The 26,309-nt window shown below is 26.1% G+C and overlaps 4 non-coding genes across 4 annotated transcripts; all 4 read left to right on the top strand.

Annotated features, from left to right (window-relative positions):
- The first annotated feature begins 6,444 nt into the window (after positions 1–6,444).
- LOC123304336 lies at positions 6,445–6,563 on the top strand. The gene has a single exon (XR_006536365.1). It is a non-coding gene; the product is annotated as a 5S ribosomal RNA (ribosomal RNA).
- Positions 6,564–12,923: 6,360 nt separating this feature from the next.
- LOC123304335 lies at positions 12,924–13,042 on the top strand. Its single transcript, XR_006536364.1, has one exon. It is a non-coding gene; the product is annotated as a 5S ribosomal RNA (ribosomal RNA).
- A 6,357-nt stretch (positions 13,043–19,399) lies between these two features.
- LOC123304334 lies at positions 19,400–19,518 on the top strand. The gene has a single exon (XR_006536363.1). It is a non-coding gene; the product is annotated as a 5S ribosomal RNA (ribosomal RNA).
- A 6,357-nt stretch (positions 19,519–25,875) lies between these two features.
- On the top strand, positions 25,876–25,994 carry LOC123304330. The gene has a single exon (XR_006536360.1). It is a non-coding gene; the product is annotated as a 5S ribosomal RNA (ribosomal RNA).
- Positions 25,995–26,309: the final 315 nt, after the last annotated feature.

Raw genomic sequence — 26,309 nt, 5'->3', positions numbered from 1 at the left:
AAATTTCTTTATATAATTATGAAAAAATTAATTTAATAGTTAATTATTGATATTAATGCATAAATAAAAGTATTTTCTAATGAAATATATTTTGTCAATGTTCGATTAACACATTTCATAATAATACGTTTTCATTATTGACAAAAAAAGTTTTTCTAAAAATGAAATCTTATACTATAATATATATATTTATATATTAAATTTTTTAATTATTTATATACTAATAATTTATAATAAATCGATATTAAATAAAAAATAAAAATATATACTTTTTAAGTTTACCTTAAAAATATTATTGTTTTGTATGATTGAAATAATTAATATTAAACTATGTTTATTAATAATTGTTAATAAAAAAATTAAATATATTTTAATTTATAAAATAAATATTATTATTAAATTTATAATTTATTATTTTATATATTATAGAAATTGAAAAAATAAATCATGTTTACTACGACAGTAAATTAGAAATACTATTTAATTTTTATGTGTTTTCTACATGGTACTTTGACTTACATAGGGACTTATATTATTGTGAATAATGATATAATTGAAAACCTTTATTTTTTATTTGATAGAATTATTATATTTTATCATTTAAATATTTATAATAAATACATTATTTTTATAAAGTAAAAAAATATGGCCGAAGAAAATTCTACAGCTGTTGCAGCAACTGCGGTTACTGCTGCTTCTACAACACCAACAAAAAAAGCAACAGCTTCTGGTGCTAAACGTACAAAACAACATTCAAAACCAACACATCCACGTACATCAGAAATGGTTGTTAACGCAATTAAAAATTTAAAAGAACGTGGTGGTTCATCATTACAAGCAATTAAAAAATATTTAGCTGCAAATTATAAAGTGGATTCTGATAAAATTTCACCATTTATTAAAAAATATTTAAAAGCTGCTGTAACTGAGGGAGCCTTGGTACAAACTAAAGGTAAAGGTGCATCTGGTTCATTCAAATTGGCTGCTTCCGCTTCATCTAATTCTTCAGCTAAATCAAAAGTATCCAAAAAAGAAAGTGGAGCAAAAGGTTCAGCAAAGAGTGCTAAAAGTAAACGGGCACCAAAAGAAAAGAAAGCCACAACTACATCATTGGCAGCCAAAAAGCCTAAAGCAAAAAAAGCGACTCCATCATCATCAACTGCTGCTAAAAAAGTTACTGCAAAATCATCAGCGGCATCAAAAAAAGCACCAGTTAAAGCAAAACCAGCAAAAAGTACAAAATCCGCTGCCAAAAGTAGCCCTGCTCGTAAACCGAAAGCACCAAAAGCTAAGAAAGCTTCTGTTGCCAAATCATCTCCTACAAAAATTAAAAAAGCAGCACCAAAAAAGAAATGATCTGTTACTTTAATAATATATTGAAATATTTCATTATTTTTGCTAAAAAATGAAAATAACATAGGCCTTAATACAGGCCACAAATTAATATTTGATAAGAGTAAATTATTTTTTGTATAAATATTTTATAAAATAATAGTTAAGAAACATTTGCCACAGTCAGTACCACGGATGGGTGGCCACTTGAGAATACTGTGTGCGGTTGCATTTTTATTTAAAATATATGGTATAATAAATTTTTTTTTTTTTTTTTTTTTTTTTTTTAAATTTGATTACTATTTGCAATCTGTAACCACAATAAGCAAATATGATAAAATGAACAGGGACGTTCAATTTGTATTCTTTAATACAAATTATAATTTACTTATATTACGAAAATAATTCTTTTTTTTTTTCGTAATTTAAAACTTTGAACTATAGTAAATAATAGTATTTGCTGACAATAAGATTTTAAAATTAAATAATAATAAAACTAAATAACAAAGTGGTATTCACAACGTGTCCCACTTGCTAACTATGTATTAAATCTATAAGGTAACTGAAGAAGTTGAATTCTTTTTAGTCTTTGAGTTTCTTCACTATTGTCTAACAGGTTTACTGCCAATGTATTTGTATGAGTTTCTAGTCTCTTCAAATACTTAGCACTGCACTTCACTATTTCACTTTTCACTGTGTTCACTTTTAGGTCTTCACGTATTTCACTATTTGGAATAAAGTAAGGAGCCCCTGTCATAGCTCGGAGTATTTTTGACTGAAATCTTTCAAGAATCTCAATATTGGAGTTTGAAGCAGACCCCCAAAGTTGAATCCCATAGGTCCAAATTGGCTTGAAGGCTGCTTTGTAAACTAACAACTTATTTCTAAGCGATAATTGTGAATTTTTGCCTAAAAGCCAATAATACTTGCTAAACTTGAGACCTAGCTGTTTTCGCTTTTTCCAAATGTGTGTGCGCCAAGTTAGTGTCTTATCTAAATGCATTCCAAGATACTTTACGCAGTCAACTCGTGGTATAATTTTGCTGTTTATGCATACTTGCGGTGAAACACCTCTACATTTTGTAAATACAATATGAGCGGATTTTGTTTCATTGATAGTTACACGCCATTGCTTTGTCCAATGATTAATTTGGTTTAAGTGCTGCTGAAGCTGATTTGTAGCTATATTAGGATCAGAATGCATAGATAATATAGCTTTGTCATCAGCAAATGTGGCTAATGTAGTAAGCTCATTTGTTGGTAAGTCAGCAGTGAACAGTAAATAAAGAGTTGGTCCAAGAACACTACCTTGAGGAACTCCTGCCTGAATTTTGTGTAGTTCACTTATTTCATCATCAAACTTGATTTGGAAATATCTCTCTTGAATATATGATTCGATGATGCAATACAAAGTATGTGGAAGTAATTTTTTTATTTTGTAAAGTAATCCTGCGTGCCAGACTTTGTCAAATGCTTGGCTAACATCCAGAAATGCAGCGGAGCAGTAGTTTTTGTCTTCGAACGTCTGGTTTATGATTTTAACTAGTCGGTGTACTTGTTCAATGGTGCCGTGCTCTTTACGGAAACCAAATTGATGTTCTGGAATCAGATTTTCTCTGGAAATAACTGTGTTTATACGTTTAAGCAGAAGTTTTTCCAGGAGCTTTCCAAGTATAGGCAGTAGACTTATTGGTCTATATGACGTAACATCGTGCGGAGGTTTTCCTGGTTTTGGAATCATAATCACCTGAGCAACCTTCCATTGGCAGGGAAAAATTCCTACCCTAAGAACGGCGTTGTAAATCATTGTCAACATAACCAAACCTCTTCTAGGCAATGCTTTGACGATTTTTCCTGTTATTAAATCATACCCTGGTGACTTGTTTTCCTTCAATTCAATTTTTATGCATTTCTTGACTTCCTTCACTGTAAATAGATCAGGAATTTCTGACATTTGGTATGGTGCACTGAGGAAATTTATAATTTCGGCTTCTTCTTCTTCTGTACATTCAGATGATGATGGTGTGAAGACCTCTTCGAGATGTTTTGCAAAAACGTTAGCTTTTTCCAGATTAGTTCGTGCCCATTCTTCATTACTTTTACGAATAGGTGGAATTGGCTCTCTCGGGTGATTTAGTCTCTGGGTAGCTTTCCATAAAGAATAATCCTGCTCTTTAGTCGCACCAAGCCCTTCTAGATAAGTACTGAAAGATTCGTTTTTGAGCGTTTTTATCAACTCTTTTAGTTCACTAGCTGCTTTGTCATAACGCTTTTTGTCAGACGGGTATCTACTATTTTGCCATACTCTCCGCAATCGACGTTTTTCTGCGATTTTCTGTTTTACATTAACCGGACAGTTTTGTAATTGTGTTTTTTGCGATTTTTCAGGAGTACTATCCCATGCAGCATCTTGAATAATTTTAGTGAACTTGTTGATTGCAATTTCTAGATCTTCTCTTGATTTAAGGGGGATTTTTAGATCCAATTTCAAATCTACTTGGTGTTTAAATTTTGCCCAGTCTGTTCTGTTATTGAATAGTTTTAATGGCTCATTTTTTTTGGTGATCGTTGCATTTACTGTAGCAATTACTGGCGTATGATCTGAGTATAAATCCAGATTTGACTTGGCTGTTAGGTAGGCTGAACCAATCCCTTTGGTTACAAAGAAGTCCAGTAAATCGGGAATTTTTGCTCGATCTGTGGGCCAATACGTTGGTTCGTAGGTTGATAAATGCCCCAGGTGATTTTCTTGCATGACTTGAAAAAGAATTTTTCCTCTTCCAGGAGGAGTAATCCTAGATCCCCAGTGAATGTGTTTTGCATTAAAATCTCCCCCAGATAGAAATCTATTTCCCAGAGTTTGAAAATATTGTATAAATCCCTCTTTGTTTGGTCTATAGTTTGGTGGACAATACACTGCAGAAATCGCGATGGGTCCTTTCCAGTCTTCAATCATCACACTAGCAGCTTGCAGGAAGTCTTGTTTGTATTCCGGTAGAGAATGATGTTTGATGTGTTGTTTAATTAACACAGCAACCCCACCTCTTGCTCTTCTATCGGCATCAGGATGGTTGGTGTTGTACAAAATATAGTTTGGAATATTAAAGTTAGTCCTTTTTGAAAAATGTGTTTCAGAAACTAGCATAATATCAATCTTATGCTGTATTAGAAATGTTTCTAATTCATATTTATGATCGACCAGGCCGTTTGCATTCCATAATGCTATTTTAAAAAGCTCCGCCATTTTTGTTTTGAAGGACTTTTGTAAGTTGTTCTCTTAGGAGGCTTATTTCTGATGTTAGTTTGACTATCATTTCTTGTTGGTTTTGAATCATACTTGTCATGGCTGTAATAATGAAGTTCAAATCGGGAATTTCGGGTTGTATTGATGCCTTGGCTGTATTTTGTATGTTTTGGCTGCCTACTAATGCTTGAGCAAAGGTAGGTTGACTGCCTCTTAATGCTTGTACATAAGTTGTCTCACTGCCTCCGTTTTTGGAGGTGCTTGGTAAATACGTAGCGGGATAATTTTGTGAACTTGTTTTTGTTTTAAGTTCTGACGAGATGTTTGGAATGCTTTGAACACTGGGACTCGGATTTTGCTTCGAGTTCGCTTGGAGTACCACACCGTTTTTAATTGGCATTCTTCTGTTTAAAATTTCTTGATATACCGTGCAACCCTTGTAGTTAGCAGGGTGATTGCCTTTGCAAAGAACACATGTTGCTGGCTTACCATCTTCTTTGTGTTTCAAGCAACTTCTATAATCATGGTTACCTGCACATTTTACGCAGCGAAATGGTCGCGTACATTGGTTTCTTGTGTGCCCATAGCACTGGCATCTTTTACATTGCACTAGTTGCCGTTTTTTGTGCGGTTCTTCGAAAATAACCACTGAGTTCAAGAACTTTTTAATTTTGAAAATTTCGTTGTTATTATCGTTACGTTTAATATCTATGAAGAAAAGATTTTTCTTTTCTTTAGTTTGTCTGTTTGTAACATTCATTATGTTTGTTACTTCATGTCCTAGTTTTTTTAACTCTTTAATAATGTCATCAACACTGGTGGAATGATGCATATTTTTTAGAACCACTCTGTGTTTTTTTTCTTCTTCCAAACTATATGTGTGTCGTGCGACGTTATTTGCATCGAACACAGATTTTAATAATTTATAATTATCAATAGTGCTGACTTGCACCTTGACTTTGTTACCATTCATTACTTGTATTAAGTAACTATTTTTGTCAATACATGACTCGATTAATTTAATCAGTGGCGGCATGGCTGTTACAAAGTATAATATGAACGGTGGTACATTTTGTTTTGTGCTTTCCTTGTTTGGAGCGTCAGCATCTGACGTATTTTCTTCTCCTAGTACATGGAATTTATTTGAGGTAGGCGTTGGTTCCATTTTTTGTTTTATGGCATTGTGATTTGTTGAGGGGCTTATAGGTCTTTTCCGTTTGTTTCTTACTATTTGAAATTCGTTAAGTTTTTGAACCTCACTTGTTTCTGTATCACTCGTTTCTGAACGTGTATCTTCAGAAGTTTTGACTCCTTTCGTTGAACCGCCGTGACCTTGTTCCATTTTGTCTTCGTAATTTATACTGGGAACTGAGCGTGAACGAACTCTTTGCCTCAGGAGTTCCACTTTTTCTAATTGAAATGTCTTTGTTTGACTGACATATTGCTTTAGCTTTTGTTGTAACACATCCAACTTTCGTGTCTCCAATGATTGTTGGATTTCCGGACTGACTAGTACTATATCTTCTGAATTTATGACTGAAGCATTGTTAGTACTATTGCATTCGTATGGTAAGTATAATTGTCTGTTTATGAATGAACCGCCACTGTTGGCTTGCATAAATACACTTTGGTTAATGAGTTATTTAATAATTTTTGATCATTAATTATAAATTTATTTTTAATTTAAAAATATAAGCACAATTTCAACAATTAACACGTCTGTATTATCGAACTGTGGTAATCGTAAATAAGTATAATAAATAAGTATATATTTAAATTGATTACTTCATTGAAAATTTTAATAATATACTTTAATATTAATGATATTTATGAAAAATATATATTTGTAAAAATTTTCATTTATTACTGGCAACAGCCATACCACGTTGAAAACACCGGTTCTCGTCCGATCACCGAAGTTAAGCAACATTGGGCACAGTCAGTACTTGGATGGGTGACCGCTTGGGAACACTGTGTGCGGTTGCCTTTTTATATTAAAAATATAAATTATTTTTCTTCTTTTCTTTTTTTTTACACACCATATATAAATATATGTTATTTAGAAATGTAAACCTTTTATATTATTCGTCAACAAATAAATATTATTTTTTGTATAAAATTTTATTGCATTTATAACTCATATCATGGTTACTTTAAAGCGAGAAGTTTTTTTAATATTTCAAATGAATATAAAATAATATAAATTTTATGAAATTTATTTATTTTTAGAAATAGCAATCGCTTATAATTATAACAAAATTTTAATAATGTTTAATTTTATTTCAATAATTTATATATATATATATATATATATATATTTTTTAATAAAAATAATATACTCTTATTTAATAATATATGTTGGTCCTATATATAGGACCGAAAATATTTCTTATTTGTTTTTTTTTTTTTTAAATTGTCATTTAAAACCCTTATGCACGTTCTCCACGAATACGTCTTGCCAATTGTATATCCTTAGGCATAATTGTAACACGCTTTGCATGAATTGCGCATAAATTGGTATCTTCAAATAAACCTACTAAATAGGCTTCACTAGCTTCTTGTAATGCCATAACAGCTGAACTTTGGAAACGTAAATCGGTTTTAAAATCTTGTGCAATTTCACGTACTAAACGTTGGAATGGTAATTTACGAATTAACAATTCAGTACTTTTTTGATAACGACGAATTTCTCGTAAAGCTACTGTACCAGGACGATATCTGTGTGGTTTTTTTACTCCACCAGTTGCTGGTGCACTTTTACGTGCAGCTTTCGTTGCTAATTGTTTTCTTGGTGCTTTACCACCAGTTGATTTACGTGCAGTTTGCTTGGTTCTAGCCATTTTCAAATAATAATGTTTTTACAAAAAAACACACAATTTTAAAAATTATATTCGACAATTTGATACTACAAAGTCAAATGTTTAAATGCGAAATAAATGTGTTGTATTTATATTTATATGAAATTTCAAAATTTTTGTTGTCATATCCTATTGGATAGCTATCAGAGTATGGACTAATCAAATTGTATAGGCGTGGCTTAAAAAATCTTTAATGCTTTATATAAAAAGGCACAATTGTACCGGCGCTCACATACATTACAATACTTGTGAGGTTAACACACGTGTTATCCGTTCGTTAAAATATTGTAAATAATTTTTTATTAAAATGACTGGCAGAGGAAAAGGTGGAAAGGGTCTTGGAAAAGGGGGTGCAAAACGTCATAGAAAAGTTTTGCGTGATAATATCCAAGGTATTACAAAACCTGCAATTCGTCGTTTAGCACGACGAGGTGGAGTAAAACGTATCTCTGGTTTAATTTATGAAGAAACACGTGGTGTACTTAAAGTATTCCTTGAAAATGTTATTCGGGATGCTGTTACATATACTGAACACGCAAAACGTAAAACAGTTACAGCTATGGATGTTGTATATGCATTAAAACGACAAGGTCGTACTTTGTATGGTTTTGGAGGTTAAGAAAATATAATAATTTACTTAAAATATTTAGTAAATTTATTAAAGAATATTTAATACATCCGATAAATTTAAACAGGCTTTCCTTTTTGGGAAGCCACTAATTTTATTTATATAAGAGTAAATAAATTTGTTAATAAATATAACATATTATATAATTTGTTTACAACAAATTATTTTGTTTATAACATACATTACCAAATATTTTTATTTATTTTTTTTTTTTTTATTGTAATATATCTGCAATAATAAATTATAATTTGTATATTATCTATTTTATTTTACAATAACTTATTGAATTTTTGAAAAAATTTTATTATAAATTAATATACTATTATATTTTTTATATATACAAGTTAAGAGTAACAAGTATCGATAGGAGATTATCGAATTTATAACTAATAAAACATTTCGCCTTAATCAAAGAAAATAAAGATTTTGCTATACCATTTTTTATACTTTCAATAAATAATTTATTATTAAATTTTTATTATTTCATTTATTTTTTAAAATTATTAAAAATATTTTTCTAATAATTATAAGCGTACATAAACAAGTAGTAAATGTAAAATGAAAATAATAAAGGTAATGTAATGCAAATGCATTACATTGATTTACGATATATATTCCGCGATATCCTTTATTATATTTAAAATTAATAATATTGATATACTAATAATAGATATATTCAAGCTATTAATATATAAAATTTTATATTAAATATGATATTAATAATTGTTTATTTTATTTTTTTGTATATATAAAAATAATTTACTCTTATTTAAAAAATTTGATGGCTCTCTTAAAAAGAGAGCCGTTTTTATATGTTGATGTATTTTTATGTTATCAATTAAATAATATTTTCGATTTATTTATTTTGAACTTGTATATTTTGTAACAGCTTTAGTACCTTCACTAACAGCGTGCTTTGCCAATTCACCAGGTAATAATAATCGAACTGCGGTTTGAATTTCCCGACTTGTGATTGTTGAACGTTTATTATAATGTGCTAAACGTGATGCTTCAGCAGCAATACGTTCAAAAATATCATTAACAAAACTGTTCATGATACTCATAGCTTTACTAGAGATACCAGTATCAGGATGCACTTGTTTTAATACTTTGTAAATGTAAATTGCATATGATTCCTTGCGCTTCCTCTTCTTTTTCTTATCACTCTTTGATATATTTTTATGAGCTTTGCCAGCTTTTTTTGCTGCTTTTCCACTTGTTTTTGGTGGCATTGTTACAAACAATTAATATACACAGATAGTTACAGAACATCAGTCAGTATATGTATGAGCGTGTCGTGTATACAACTAGCGTATTATATACGCGAAGATGGATATAACAATAAAAATGAATACTACTCTCTGATTGGCTAAAAATAATACTATAAGGTGATTGGTTTATTTTTAAAGTTTTATATTTTATAAATATTATAAATTAAAATACCCAAATAACATTTTAAACATTTATGTTACAATCCCCGTAACGTACACATCTGTGTGATTATATTTACAAAAAAAAATATTAATTAAATAAATTTATTCGCTATGTCTGGACGAGGTAAAGGTGGTAAAGTAAAGGGAAAGGCAAAGTCAAGATCAAGCCGAGCAGGATTACAATTTCCTGTTGGAAGAATTCACAGATTATTACGAAAAGGAAATTATGCTGAACGAGTAGGTGCTGGTGCCCCAGTATATTTGGCTGCTGTTATGGAATATTTGGCTGCAGAAGTTCTCGAGTTAGCTGGTAATGCTGCCCGTGATAACAAAAAAACACGTATCATTCCACGTCATTTACAATTGGCAATTCGTAATGATGAAGAATTAAATAAATTATTATCTGGTGTAACAATTGCTCAAGGTGGTGTATTACCAAACATTCAAGCAGTGTTATTACCAAAGAAAACTGAAAAGAAAGCATAAATTAAAAACATTGCATTAATTTTTATAATAATAATACATCGATCATAGGCCTTTTAATAAAAGGCCACAAATTTATTTAAAATAAGAGTAAAAATTATTTTTATAAATAATATATTATAATATTTTTTTAAAGAATCAATTTAAATAATTATAAATTAATGATTCTTTTTTTTTTTTTTCTTTTTTTATATGTTATTATGGAAATAATTCATCATATTATGATGACATTTAGGTAACATATTATAAGAATATTCATAAAATATTATCAAAATAATATTGTATTATGATGATATTTAGACAAAATATTATAAGAATATACACAAAATATTATCAAAATAATATCATTAGATAACAAAACTGTTCATGATACTCATACCTTTACTAGAGATAAAAGTATCAGGATGCACTTGTATTAATACATATTATCACAACATCACAAAATATTTTTTAAAAGGAAAAATTTTTTTAAAATTATTATAAAATTTGATTGAATTAAATTTCAATTTATTTTTTTAATAATTAAAGAAAAAAAAAAAACAAAGCATATAAACTTTCTATTGAAAATGTTATTTTAAACTAGATGGCCAAGTGAACTTCGTTACACAAACAATATATGACGTATTCGTTATTTAAATAATCAGTATCCTTTGATATTATATCAATACGTTACTCTCTTCTTTTGATACATATTAATAAAATTTCAATTTATAAGATTTTATGTCAATTATATAAATAATATTATAAATTTTCTAAATACATAAGTTAAGTAACAAAAAATTTGAATAACAAGATAAATTTATATATTATGTTTTAATACTCGATACTATAATATATCGCATCCGTTACCAATTATTCGGTATCCTTTGATTTATACACAGAATGAACTAAAAATATATATCAAATTTATTTTATTTATTTATATATTTAATATTATTATTATTATTTTATATTACAAAGTTTCTTAACGAAGCTTACAATGATTTCTCATATCGTACTTAACAAAATTATTTAGATCATATAAAATTTAAATTGTTAAAAAATTTGTATATTTATTATTATTATTATTTATTTTTATTAAAATTACATAACATAAAATTAATAATATTTTAATAATTATATAAATTAATTCTTATTTAAAATAATCTTATATTAATCTCAACAAATACTCTAATAATATATTTTGTCATAAATTTTTTTATATTTAAAATAAATATTATAATATATAAATACTTATATCAGTATAAAATTTCTTTATATAATTATGAAAAAATTAATTTAATAGTTAATTATTGATATTAATGCATAAATAAAAGTATTTTCTAATGAAATATATTTTGTCAATGTTCGATTAACACATTTCATAATAATACGTTTTCATTATTGACAAAAAAAGTTTTTCTAAAAATGAAATCTTATACTATAATATATATATTTATATATTAAATTTTTTAATTATTTATATACTAATAATTTATAATAAATCGATATTAAATAAAAAATAAAAATATATACTTTTTAAGTTTACCTTAAAAATATTATTGTTTTGTATGATTGAAATAATTAATATTAAACTATGTTTATTAATAATTGTTAATAAAAAAATTAAATATATTTTAATTTATAAAATAAATATTATTATTAAATTTATAATTTATTATTTTATATATTATAGAAATTGAAAAAATAAATCATGTTTACTACGACAGTAAATTAGAAATACTATTTAATTTTTATGTGTTTTCTACATGGTACTTTGACTTACATAGGGACTTATATTATTGTGAATAATGATATAATTGAAAACCTTTATTTTTTATTTGATAGAATTATTATATTTTATCATTTAAATATTTATAATAAATACATTATTTTTATAAAGTAAAAAAATATGGCCGAAGAAAATTCTACAGCTGTTGCAGCAACTGCGGTTACTGCTGCTTCTACAACACCAACAAAAAAAGCAACAGCTTCTGGTGCTAAACGTACAAAACAACATTCAAAACCAACACATCCACGTACATCAGAAATGGTTGTTAACGCAATTAAAAATTTAAAAGAACGTGGTGGTTCATCATTACAAGCAATTAAAAAATATTTAGCTGCAAATTATAAAGTGGATTCTGATAAAATTTCACCATTTATTAAAAAATATTTAAAAGCTGCTGTAACTGAGGGAGCCTTGGTACAAACTAAAGGTAAAGGTGCATCTGGTTCATTCAAATTGGCTGCTTCCGCTTCATCTAATTCTTCAGCTAAATCAAAAGTATCCAAAAAAGAAAGTGGAGCAAAAGGTTCAGCAAAGAGTGCTAAAAGTAAACGGGCACCAAAAGAAAAGAAAGCCACAACTACATCATTGGCAGCCAAAAAGCCTAAAGCAAAAAAAGCGACTCCATCATCATCAACTGCTGCTAAAAAAGTTACTGCAAAATCATCAGCGGCATCAAAAAAAGCACCAGTTAAAGCAAAACCAGCAAAAAGTACAAAATCCGCTGCCAAAAGTAGCCCTGCTCGTAAACCGAAAGCACCAAAAGCTAAGAAAGCTTCTGTTGCCAAATCATCTCCTACAAAAATTAAAAAAGCAGCACCAAAAAAGAAATGATCTGTTACTTTAATAATATATTGAAATATTTCATTATTTTTGCTAAAAAATGAAAATAACATAGGCCTTAATACAGGCCACAAATTAATATTTGATAAGAGTAAATTATTTTTTGTATAAATATTTTATAAAATAATAGTTAAGAAACATTTGCCACAGTCAGTACCACGGATGGGTGGCCACTTGAGAATACTGTGTGCGGTTGCATTTTTATTTAAAATATATGGTATAATAAATAAGTATATATTTAAATTGATTACTTCATTGAAAATTTTAATAATATACTTTAATATTAATGATATTTATGAAAAATATATATTTGTAAAAATTTTCATTTATTACTGGCAACAGCCATACCACGTTGAAAACACCGGTTCTCGTCCGATCACCGAAGTTAAGCAACATTGGGCACAGTCAGTACTTGGATGGGTGACCGCTTGGGAACACTGTGTGCGGTTGCCTTTTTATATTAAAAATATAAATTATTTTTCTTCTTTTCTTTTTTTTTACACACCATATATAAATATATGTTATTTAGAAATGTAAACCTTTTATATTATTCGTCAACAAATAAATATTATTTTTTGTATAAAATTTTATTGCATTTATAACTCATATCATGGTTACTTTAAAGCGAGAAGTTTTTTTAATATTTCAAATGAATATAAAATAATATAAATTTTATGAAATTTATTTATTTTTAGAAATAGCAATCGCTTATAATTATAACAAAATTTTAATAATGTTTAATTTTATTTCAATAATTTATATATATATATATATATATATATTTTTTAATAAAAATAATATACTCTTATTTAATAATATATGTTGGTCCTATATATAGGACCGAAAATATTTCTTATTTGTTTTTTTTTTTTTTAAATTGTCATTTAAAACGCTTATGCACGTTCTCCACGAATACGTCTTGCCAATTGTATATCCTTAGGCATAATTGTAACACGCTTTGCATGAATTGCGCATAAATTGGTATCTTCAAATAAACCTACTAAATAGGCTTCACTAGCTTCTTGTAATGCCATAACAGCTGAACTTTGGAAACGTAAATCGGTTTTAAAATCTTGTGCAATTTCACGTACTAAACGTTGGAATGGTAATTTACGAATTAACAATTCAGTACTTTTTTGATAACGACGAATTTCTCGTAAAGCTACTGTACCAGGACGATATCTGTGTGGTTTTTTTACTCCACCAGTTGCTGGTGCACTTTTACGTGCAGCTTTCGTTGCTAATTGTTTTCTTGGTGCTTTACCACCAGTTGATTTACGTGCAGTTTGCTTGGTTCTAGCCATTTTCAAATAATAATGTTTTTACAAAAAAACACACAATTTTAAAAATTATATTCGACAATTTGATACTACAAAGTCAAATGTTTAAATGCGAAATAAATGTGTTGTATTTATATTTATATGAAATTTCAAAATTTTTGTTGTCATATCCTATTGGATAGCTATCAGAGTATGGACTAATCAAATTGTATAGGCGTGGCTTAAAAAATCTTTAATGCTTTATATAAAAAGGCACAATTGTACCGGCGCTCACATACATTACAATACTTGTGAGGTTAACACACGTGTTATCCGTTCGTTAAAATATTGTAAATAATTTTTTATTAAAATGACTGGCAGAGGAAAAGGTGGAAAGGGTCTTGGAAAAGGGGGTGCAAAACGTCATAGAAAAGTTTTGCGTGATAATATCCAAGGTATTACAAAACCTGCAATTCGTCGTTTAGCACGACGAGGTGGAGTAAAACGTATCTCTGGTTTAATTTATGAAGAAACACGTGGTGTACTTAAAGTATTCCTTGAAAATGTTATTCGGGATGCTGTTACATATACTGAACACGCAAAACGTAAAACAGTTACAGCTATGGATGTTGTATATGCATTAAAACGACAAGGTCGTACTTTGTATGGTTTTGGAGGTTAAGAAAATATAATAATTTACTTAAAATATTTAGTAAATTTATTAAAGAATATTTAATACATCCGATAAATTTAAACAGGCTTTCCTTTTTGGGAAGCCACTAATTTTATTTATATAAGAGTAAATAAATTTGTTAATAAATATAACATATTATATAATTTGTTTACAACAAATTATTTTGTTTATAACATACATTACCAAATATTTTTATTTATTTTTTTTTTTTTTATTGTAATATATCTGCAATAATAAATTATAATTTGTATATTATCTATTTTATTTTACAATAACTTATTGAATTTTTGAAAAAATTTTATTATAAATTAATATACTATTATATTTTTTATATATACAAGTTAAGAGTAACAAGTATCGATAGGAGATTATCGAATTTATAACTAATAAAACATTTCGCCTTAATCAAAGAAAATAAAGATTTTGCTATACCATTTTTTATACTTTCAATAAATAATTTATTATTAAATTTTTATTATTTCATTTATTTTTTAAAATTATTAAAAATATTTTTCTAATAATTATAAGCGTACATAAACAAGTAGTAAATGTAAAATGAAAATAATAAAGGTAATGTAATGCATTTGCATTACACTGATTTACGATATATATTCCGCGATATCCTTTATTATATTTAAAATTAATAATATTGATATACTAATAATAGATATATTCAAGCTATTAATATATAAAATTTTATATTAAATATGATATTAATAATTGTTTATTTTATTTTTTTGTATATATAAAAATAATTTACTCTTATTTAAAAAATTTGATGGCTCTCTTAAAAAGAGAGCCGTTTTTATATGTTGATGTATTTTTATGTTATCAATTAAATAATATTTTCGATTTATTTATTTTGAACTTGTATATTTTGTAACAGCTTTAGTACCTTCACTAACAGCGTGCTTTGCCAATTCACCAGGTAATAATAATCGAACTGCGGTTTGAATTTCCCGACTTGTGATTGTTGAACGTTTATTATAATGTGCTAAACGTGATGCTTCAGCAGCAATACGTTCAAAAATATCATTAACAAAACTGTTCATGATACTCATAGCTTTACTAGAGATACCAGTATCAGGATGCACTTGTTTTAATACTTTGTAAATGTAAATTGCATATGATTCCTTGCGCTTCCTCTTCTTTTTCTTATCACTCTTTGATATATTTTTTTGAGCTTTGCCAGCTTTTTTTGCTGCTTTTCCACTTGTTTTTGGTGGCATTGTTACAAACAATTAATATACACAGATAGTTACAGAACACCAGTCAGTATATGTATGAGCGTGTCGTGTATACAACTAGCGTATTATATACGCGAAGATGGATATAACAATAAAAATGAATACTACTCTCTGATTGGCTAAAAATAATACTATAAGGTGATTGGTTTATTTTTAAAGTTTTATATTTTATAAATATTATAAATTAAAATACCCAAATAACATTTTAAACATTTATGTTACAATCCCCGTAACGTACACATCTGTGTGATTATATTTACAAAAAAAAATATTAATTAAATAAATTTATTCGCTATGTCTGGACGAGGTAAAGGTGGTAAAGTAAAGGGAAAGGCAAAGTCAAGATCAAGCCGAGCAGGATTACAATTTCCTGTTGGAAGAATTCACAGATTATTACGAAAAGGAAATTATGCTGAACGAGTAGGTGCTGGTGCCCCAGTATATTTGGCTGCTGTTATGGAATATTTGGCTGCAGAAGTTCTCGAGTTAGCTGGTAATGCTGCCCGTGATAACAAAAAAACACGTATCATTCCACGTCATTTACAATTGGCAATTCGTAATGATGAAGAATTAAATAAATTATTATCTGGTGTAACAATTGCTCAAGGTGGTGTATTACCAAACATTCAAGCAGTGTTATTACCAAAGAAAACTGAAAAGAAAGCATAAATTAAAAACATTGCATTAATTTTTATAATAATAATACATCGATCATAGGCCTTTTAATAAAAGGCCACAAATTTATTTAAAATAAGAGTAAAAATTATTTTTATAAATAATATATTATAATATTTTTTTAAAGAATCAATTTAAATAATTATAAATTAATGATTCTTTTTTTTTTTTTCTTTTTTTATATGTTATTATGGAAATAATTCATCATATTATGATGACATTTAGGTAACATATTATAAGAATATTCATAAAATATTATCAAAATAATATTGTATTATGATGATATTTAGACAAAATATTATAAGAATATACACAAAATATTATCAAAATAATATCATTAGATAACAAAACTGTTCATGATACTCATACCTTTACTAGAGATAAAAGTATCAGGATGCACTTGTATTAATACATATTATCACAACATCACAAAATATTTTTTAAAAGGAAAAATTTTTTTAAAATTATTATAAAATTTGATTGAATTAAATTTCAATTTATTTTTTTAATAATTAAAGAAAAAAAAAAAACAAAGCATATAAACTTTCTATTGAAAATGTTATTTTAAACTAGATGGCCAAGTGAACTTCGTTACACAAACAATATATGACGTATTCGTTATTTAAATAATCAGTATCCTTTGATATTATATCAATACGTTACTCTCTTCTTTTGATACATATTAATAAAATTTCAATTTATAAGATTTTATGTCAATTATATAAATAATATTATAAATTTTCTAAATACATAAGTTAAGTAACAAAAAATTTGAATAACAAGATAAATTTATATATTATGTTTTAATACTCGATACTATAATATATCGCATCCGTTACCAATTATTCGGTATCCTTTGATTTATACACAGAATGAACTAAAAATATATATCAAATTTATTTTATTTATTTATATATTTAATATTATTATTATTATTTTATATTACAAAGTTTCTTAACGAAGCTTACAATGATTTCTCATATCGTACTTAACAAAATTATTTAGATCATATAAAATTTAAATTGTTAAAAAATTTGTATATTTATTATTATTATTATTTATTTTTATTAAAATTACATAACATAAAATTAATAATATTTTAATAATTATATAAATTAATTCTTATTTAAAATAATCTTATATTAATCTCAACAAATACTCTAATAATATATTTTGTCATAAATTTTTTTATATTTAAAATAAATATTATAATATATAAATACTTATATCAGTATAAAATTTCTTTATATAATTATGAAAAAATTAATTTAATAGTTAATTATTGATATTAATGCATAAATAAAAGTATTTTCTAATGAAATATATTTTGTCAATGTTCGATTAACACATTTCATAATAATACGTTTTCATTATTGACAAAAAAAGTTTTTCTAAAAATGAAATCTTATACTATAATATATATATTTATATATTAAATTTTTTAATTATTTATATACTAATAATTTATAATAAATCGATATTAAATAAAAAATAAAAATATATACTTTTTAAGTTTACCTTAAAAATATTATTGTTTTGTATGATTGAAATAATTAATATTAAACTATGTTTATTAATAATTGTTAATAAAAAAATTAAATATATTTTAATTTATAAAATAAATATTATTATTAAATTTATAATTTATTATTTTATATATTATAGAAATTGAAAAAATAAATCATGTTTACTACGACAGTAAATTAGAAATACTATTTAATTTTTATGTGTTTTCTACATGGTACTTTGACTTACATAGGGACTTATATTATTGTGAATAATGATATAATTGAAAACCTTTATTTTTTATTTGATAGAATTATTATATTTTATCATTTAAATATTTATAATAAATACATTATTTTTATAAAGTAAAAAAATATGGCCGAAGAAAATTCTACAGCTGTTGCAGCAACTGCGGTTACTGCTGCTTCTACAACACCAACAAAAAAAGCAACAGCTTCTGGTGCTAAACGTACAAAACAACATTCAAAACCAACACATCCACGTACATCAGAAATGGTTGTTAACGCAATTAAAAATTTAAAAGAACGTGGTGGTTCATCATTACAAGCAATTAAAAAATATTTAGCTGCAAATTATAAAGTGGATTCTGATAAAATTTCACCATTTATTAAAAAATATTTAAAAGCTGCTGTAACTGAGGGAGCCTTGGTACAAACTAAAGGTAAAGGTGCATCTGGTTCATTCAAATTGGCTGCTTCCGCTTCATCTAATTCTTCAGCTAAATCAAAAGTATCCAAAAAAGAAAGTGGAGCAAAAGGTTCAGCAAAGAGTGCTAAAAGTAAACGGGCACCAAAAGAAAAGAAAGCCACAACTACATCATTGGCAGCCAAAAAGCCTAAAGCAAAAAAAGCGACTCCATCATCATCAACTGCTGCTAAAAAAGTTACTGCAAAATCATCAGCGGCATCAAAAAAAGCACCAGTTAAAGCAAAACCAGCAAAAAGTACAAAATCCGCTGCCAAAAGTAGCCCTGCTCGTAAACCGAAAGCACCAAAAGCTAAGAAAGCTTCTGTTGCCAAATCATCTCCTACAAAAATTAAAAAAGCAGCACCAAAAAAGAAATGATCTGTTACTTTAATAATATATTGAAATATTTCATTATTTTTGCTAAAAAATGAAAATAACATAGGCCTTAATACAGGCCACAAATTAATATTTGATAAGAGTAAATTATTTTTTGTATAAATATTTTATAAAATAATAGTTAAGAAACATTTGCCACAGTCAGTACCACGGATGGGTGGCCACTTGAGAATACTGTGTGCGGTTGCATTTTTATTTAAAATATATGGTATAATAAATAAGTATATATTTAAATTGATTACTTCATTGAAAATTTTAATAATATACTTTAATATTAATGATATTTATGAAAAATATATATTTGTAAAAATTTTCATTTATTACTGGCAACAGCCATACCACGTTGAAAACACCGGTTCTCGTCCGATCACCGAAGTTAAGCAACATTGGGCACAGTCAGTACTTGGATGGGTGACCGCTTGGGAACACTGTGTGCGGTTGCCTTTTTATATTAAAAATATAAATTATTTTTCTTCTTTTCTTTTTTTTTACACACCATATATAAATATATGTTATTTAGAAATGTAAACCTTTTATATTATTCGTCAACAAATAAATATTATTTTTTGTATAAAATTTTATTGCATTTATAACTCATATCATGGTTACTTTAAAGCGAGAAGTTTTTTTAATATTTCAAATGAATATAAAATAATATAAATTTTATGAAATTTATTTATTTTTAGAAATAGCAATCGCTTATAATTATAACAAAATTTTAATAATGTTTAATTTTATTTCAATAATTTATATATATATATATATATATATATTTTTTAATAAAAATAATATACTCTTATTTAATAATATATGTTGGTCCTATATATAGGACCGAAAATATTTCTTATTTGTTTTTTTTTTTTTTAAATTGTCATTTAAAACGCTTATGCACGTTCTCCACGAATACGTCTTGCCAATTGTATATCCTTAGGCATAATTGTAACACGCTTTGCATGAATTGCGCATAAATTGGTATCTTCAAATAAACCTACTAAATAGGCTTCACTAGCTTCTTGTAATGCCATAACAGCTGAACTTTGGAAACGTAAATCGGTTTTAAAATCTTGTGCAATTTCACGTACTAAACGTTGGAATGGTAATTTACGAATTAACAATTCAGTACTTTTTTGATAACGACGAATTTCTCGTAAAGCTACTGTACCAGGACGATATCTGTGTGGTTTTTTTACTCCACCAGTTGCTGGTGCACTTTTACGTGCAGCTTTCGTTGCTAATTGTTTTCTTGGTGCTTTACCACCAGTTGATTTACGTGCAGTTTGCTTGGTTCTAGCCATTTTCAAATAATAATGTTTTTACAAAAAAACACACAATTTTAAAAATTATATTCGACAATTTGATACTACAAAGTCAAATGTTTAACTGCGAAATAAATGTGTTGTATTTATATTTATATGAAATTTCAAAATTTTTGTTGTCATATCCTATTGGATAGCTATCAGAGTATGGACTAATCAAATTGTATAGGCGTGGCTTAAAAAATCTTTAATGCTTTATATAAAAAGGCACAATTGTACCGGCGCTCACATACATTACAATACTTGTGAGGTTAACACACGTGTTATCCGTTCGTTAAAATATTGTAAATAATTTTTTATTAAAATGACTGGCAGAGGAAAAGGTGGAAAGGGTCTTGGAAAAGGGGGTGCAAAACGTCATAGAAAAGTTTTGCGTGATAATATCCAAGGTATTACAAAACCTGCAATTCGTCGTTTAGCACGACGAGGTGGAGTAAAACGTATCTCTGGTTTAATTTATGAAGAAACACGTGGTGTACTTAAAGTATTCCTTGAAAATGTTATTCGGGATGCTGTTACATATACTGAACACGCAAAACGTAAAACAGTTACAGCTATGGATGTTGTATATGCATTAAAACGACAAGGTCGTACTTTGTATGGTTTTGGAGGTTAAGAAAATATAATAATTTACTTAAAATATTTAGTAAATTTATTAAAGAATATTTAATACATCCGATAAATTTAAACAGGCTTTCCTTTTTGGGAAGCCACTAATTTTATTTATATAAGAGTAAATAAATTTGTTAATAAATATAACATATTATATAATTTGTTTACAACAAATTATTTTGTTTATAACATACATTACCAAATATTTTTATTTATTTTTTTTTTTTTTATTGTAATATATCTGCAATAATAAATTATAATTTGTATATTATCTATTTTATTTTACAATAACTTATTGAATTTTTGAAAAAATTTTATTATAAATTAATATACTATTATATTTTTTATATATACAAGTTAAGAGTAACAAGTATCGATAGGAGATTATCGAATTTATAACTAATAAAACATTTCGCCTTAATCAAAGAAAATAAAGATTTTGCTATACCATTTTTTATACTTTCAATAAATAATTTATTATTAAATTTTTATTATTTCATTTATTTTTTAAAATTATTAAAAATATTTTTCTAATAATTATAAGCGTACATAAACAAGTAGTAAATGTAAAATGAAAATAATAAAGGTAATGTAATGCATTTGCATTACACTGATTTACGATATATATTCCGCGATATCCTTTATTATATTTAAAATTAATAATATTGATATACTAATAATAGATATATTCAAGCTATTAATATATAAAATTTTATATTAAATATGATATTAATAATTGTTTATTTTATTTTTTTGTATATATAAAAATAATTTACTCTTATTTAAAAAATTTGATGGCTCTCTTAAAAAGAGAGCCGTTTTTATATGTTGATGTATTTTTATGTTATCAATTAAATAATATTTTCGATTTATTTATTTTGAACTTGTATATTTTGTAACAGCTTTAGTACCTTCACTAACAGCGTGCTTTGCCAATTCACCAGGTAATAATAATCGAACTGCGGTTTGAATTTCCCGACTTGTGATTGTTGAACGTTTATTATAATGTGCTAAACGTGATGCTTCAGCAGCAATACGTTCAAAAATATCATTAACAAAACTGTTCATGATACTCATAGCTTTACTAGAGATACCAGTATCAGGATGCACTTGTTTTAATACTTTGTAAATGTAAATTGCATATGATTCCTTGCGCTTCCTCTTCTTTTTCTTATCACTCTTTGATATATTTTTTTGAGCTTTGCCAGCTTTTTTTGCTGCTTTTCCACTTGTTTTTGGTGGCATTGTTACAAACAATTAATATACACAGATAGTTACAGAACACCAGTCAGTATATGTATGAGCGTGTCGTGTATACAACTAGCGTATTATATACGCGAAGATGGATATAACAATAAAAATGAATACTACTCTCTGATTGGCTAAAAATAATACTATAAGGTGATTGGTTTATTTTTAAAGTTTTATATTTTATAAATATTATAAATTAAAATACCCAAATAACATTTTAAACATTTATGTTACAATCCCCGTAACGTACACATCTGTGTGATTATATTTACAAAAAAAAATATTAATTAAATAAATTTATTCGCTATGTCTGGACGAGGTAAAGGTGGTAAAGTAAAGGGAAAGGCAAAGTCAAGATCAAGCCGAGCAGGATTACAATTTCCTGTTGGAAGAATTCACAGATTATTACGAAAAGGAAATTATGCTGAACGAGTAGGTGCTGGTGCCCCAGTATATTTGGCTGCTGTTATGGAATATTTGGCTGCAGAAGTTCTCGAGTTAGCTGGTAATGCTGCCCGTGATAACAAAAAAACACGTATCATTCCACGTCATTTACAATTGGCAATTCGTAATGATGAAGAATTAAATAAATTATTATCTGGTGTAACAATTGCTCAAGGTGGTGTATTACCAAACATTCAAGCAGTGTTATTACCAAAGAAAACTGAAAAGAAAGCATAAATTAAAAACATTGCATTAATTTTTATAATAATAATACATCGATCATAGGCCTTTTAATAAAAGGCCACAAATTTATTTAAAATAAGAGTAAAAATTATTTTTATAAATAATATATTATAATATTTTTTTAAAGAATCAATTTAAATAATTATAAATTAATGATTCTTTTTTTTTTTTTCTTTTTTTATATGTTATTATGGAAATAATTCATCATATTATGATGACATTTAGGTAACATATTATAAGAATATTCATAAAATATTATCAAAATAATATTGTATTATGATGATATTTAGACAAAATATTATAAGAATATACACAAAATATTATCAAAATAATATCATTAGATAACAAAACTGTTCATGATACTCATACCTTTACTAGAGATAAAAGTATCAGGATGCACTTGTATTAATACATATTATCACAACATCACAAAATATTTTTTAAAAGGAAAAATTTTTTTAAAATTATTATAAAATTTGATTGAATTAAATTTCAATTTATTTTTTTAATAATTAAAGAAAAAAAAAAAACAAAGCATATAAACTTTCTATTGAAAATGTTATTTTAAACTAGATGGCCAAGTGAACTTCGTTACACAAACAATATATGACGTATTCGTTATTTAAATAATCAGTATCCTTTGATATTATATCAATACGTTACTCTCTTCTTTTGATACATATTAATAAAATTTCAATTTATAAGATTTTATGTCAATTATATAAATAATATTATAAATTTTCTAAATACATAAGTTAAGTAACAAAAAATTTGAATAACAAGATAAATTTATATATTATGTTTTAATACTCGATACTATAATATATCGCATCCGTTACCAATTATTCGGTATCCTTTGATTTATACACAGAATGAACTAAAAATATATATCAAATTTATTTTATTTATTTATATATTTAATATTATTATTATTATTTTATATTACAAAGTTTCTTAACGAAGCTTACAATGATTTCTCATATCGTACTTAACAAAATTATTTAGATCATATAAAATTTAAATTGTTAAAAAATTTGTATATTTATTATTATTATTATTTATTTTTATTAAAATTACATAACATAAAATTAATAATATTTTAATAATTATATAAATTAATTCTTATTTAAAATAATCTTATATTAATCTCAACAAATACTCTAATAATATATTTTGTCATAAATTTTTTTATATTTAAAATAAATATTATAATATATAAATACTTATATCAGTATAAAATTTCTTTATATAATTATGAAAAAATTAATTTAATAGTTAATTATTGATATTAATGCATAAATAAAAGTATTTTCTAATGAAATATATTTTGTCAATGTTCGATTAACACATTTCATAATAATACGTTTTCATTATTGACAAAAAAAGTTTTTCTAAAAATGAAATCTTATACTATAATATATATATTTATATATTAAATTTTTTAATTATTTATATACTAATAATTTATAATAAATCGATATTAAATAAAAAATAAAAATATATACTTTTTAAGTTTACCTTAAAAATATTATTGTTTTGTATGATTGAAATAATTAATATTAAACTATGTTTATTAATAATTGTTAATAAAAAAATTAAATATATTTTAATTTATAAAATAAATATTATTATTAAATTTATAATTTATTATTTTATATATTATAGAAATTGAAAAAATAAATCATGTTTACTACGACAGTAAATTAGAAATACTATTTAATTTTTATGTGTTTTCTACATGGTACTTTGACTTACATAGGGACTTATATTATTGTGAATAATGATATAATTGAAAACCTTTATTTTTTATTTGATAGAATTATTATATTTTATCATTTAAATATTTATAATAAATACATTATTTTTATAAAGTAAAAAAATATGGCCGAAGAAAATTCTACAGCTGTTGCAGCAACTGCGGTTACTGCTGCTTCTACAACACCAACAAAAAAAGCAACAGCTTCTGGTGCTAAACGTACAAAACAACATTCAAAACCAACACATCCACGTACATCAGAAATGGTTGTTAACGCAATTAAAAATTTAAAAGAACGTGGTGGTTCATCATTACAAGCAATTAAAAAATATTTAGCTGCAAATTATAAAGTGGATTCTGATAAAATTTCACCATTTATTAAAAAATATTTAAAAGCTGCTGTAACTGAGGGAGCCTTGGTACAAACTAAAGGTAAAGGTGCATCTGGTTCATTCAAATTGGCTGCTTCCGCTTCATCTAATTCTTCAGCTAAATCAAAAGTATCCAAAAAAGAAAGTGGAGCAAAAGGTTCAGCAAAGAGTGCTAAAAGTAAACGGGCACCAAAAGAAAAGAAAGCCACAACTACATCATTGGCAGCCAAAAAGCCTAAAGCAAAAAAAGCGACTCCATCATCATCAACTGCTGCTAAAAAAGTTACTGCAAAATCATCAGCGGCATCAAAAAAAGCACCAGTTAAAGCAAAACCAGCAAAAAGTACAAAATCCGCTGCCAAAAGTAGCCCTGCTCGTAAACCGAAAGCACCAAAAGCTAAGAAAGCTTCTGTTGCCAAATCATCTCCTACAAAAATTAAAAAAGCAGCACCAAAAAAGAAATGATCTGTTACTTTAATAATATATTGAAATATTTCATTATTTTTGCTAAAAAATGAAAATAACATAGGCCTTAATACAGGCCACAAATTAATATTTGATAAGAGTAAATTATTTTTTGTATAAATATTTTATAAAATAATAGTTAAGAAACATTTGCCACAGTCAGTACCACGGATGGGTGGCCACTTGAGAATACTGTGTGCGGTTGCATTTTTATTTAAAATATATGGTATAATAAATAAGTATATATTTAAATTGATTACTTCATTGAAAATTTTAATAATATACTTTAATATTAATGATATTTATGAAAAATATATATTTGTAAAAATTTTCATTTATTACTGGCAACAGCCATACCACGTTGAAAACACCGGTTCTCGTCCGATCACCGAAGTTAAGCAACATTGGGCACAGTCAGTACTTGGATGGGTGACCGCTTGGGAACACTGTGTGCGGTTGCCTTTTTATATTAAAAATATAAATTATTTTTCTTCTTTTCTTTTTTTTTACACACCATATATAAATATATGTTATTTAGAAATGTAAACCTTTTATATTATTCGTCAACAAATAAATATTATTTTTTGTATAAAATTTTATTGCATTTATAACTCATATCATGGTTACTTTAAAGCGAGAAGTTTTTTTAATATTTCAAATGAATATAAAATAATATAAATTTTATGAAATTTATTTATTTTTAGAAATAGCAATCGCTTATAATTATAACAAAATTTTAATAATGTTTAATTTTATTTCAATAATTTATATATATAT

Source organism: Chrysoperla carnea (assembly GCF_905475395.1).
Source record: "Chrysoperla carnea chromosome X unlocalized genomic scaffold, inChrCarn1.1 SUPER_X_unloc_40, whole genome shotgun sequence".
NCBI lineage: Eukaryota > Metazoa > Arthropoda > Insecta > Neuroptera > Chrysopidae > Chrysoperla > Chrysoperla carnea.
This window is presented reverse-complemented; position numbering and strand designations above follow the sequence as displayed.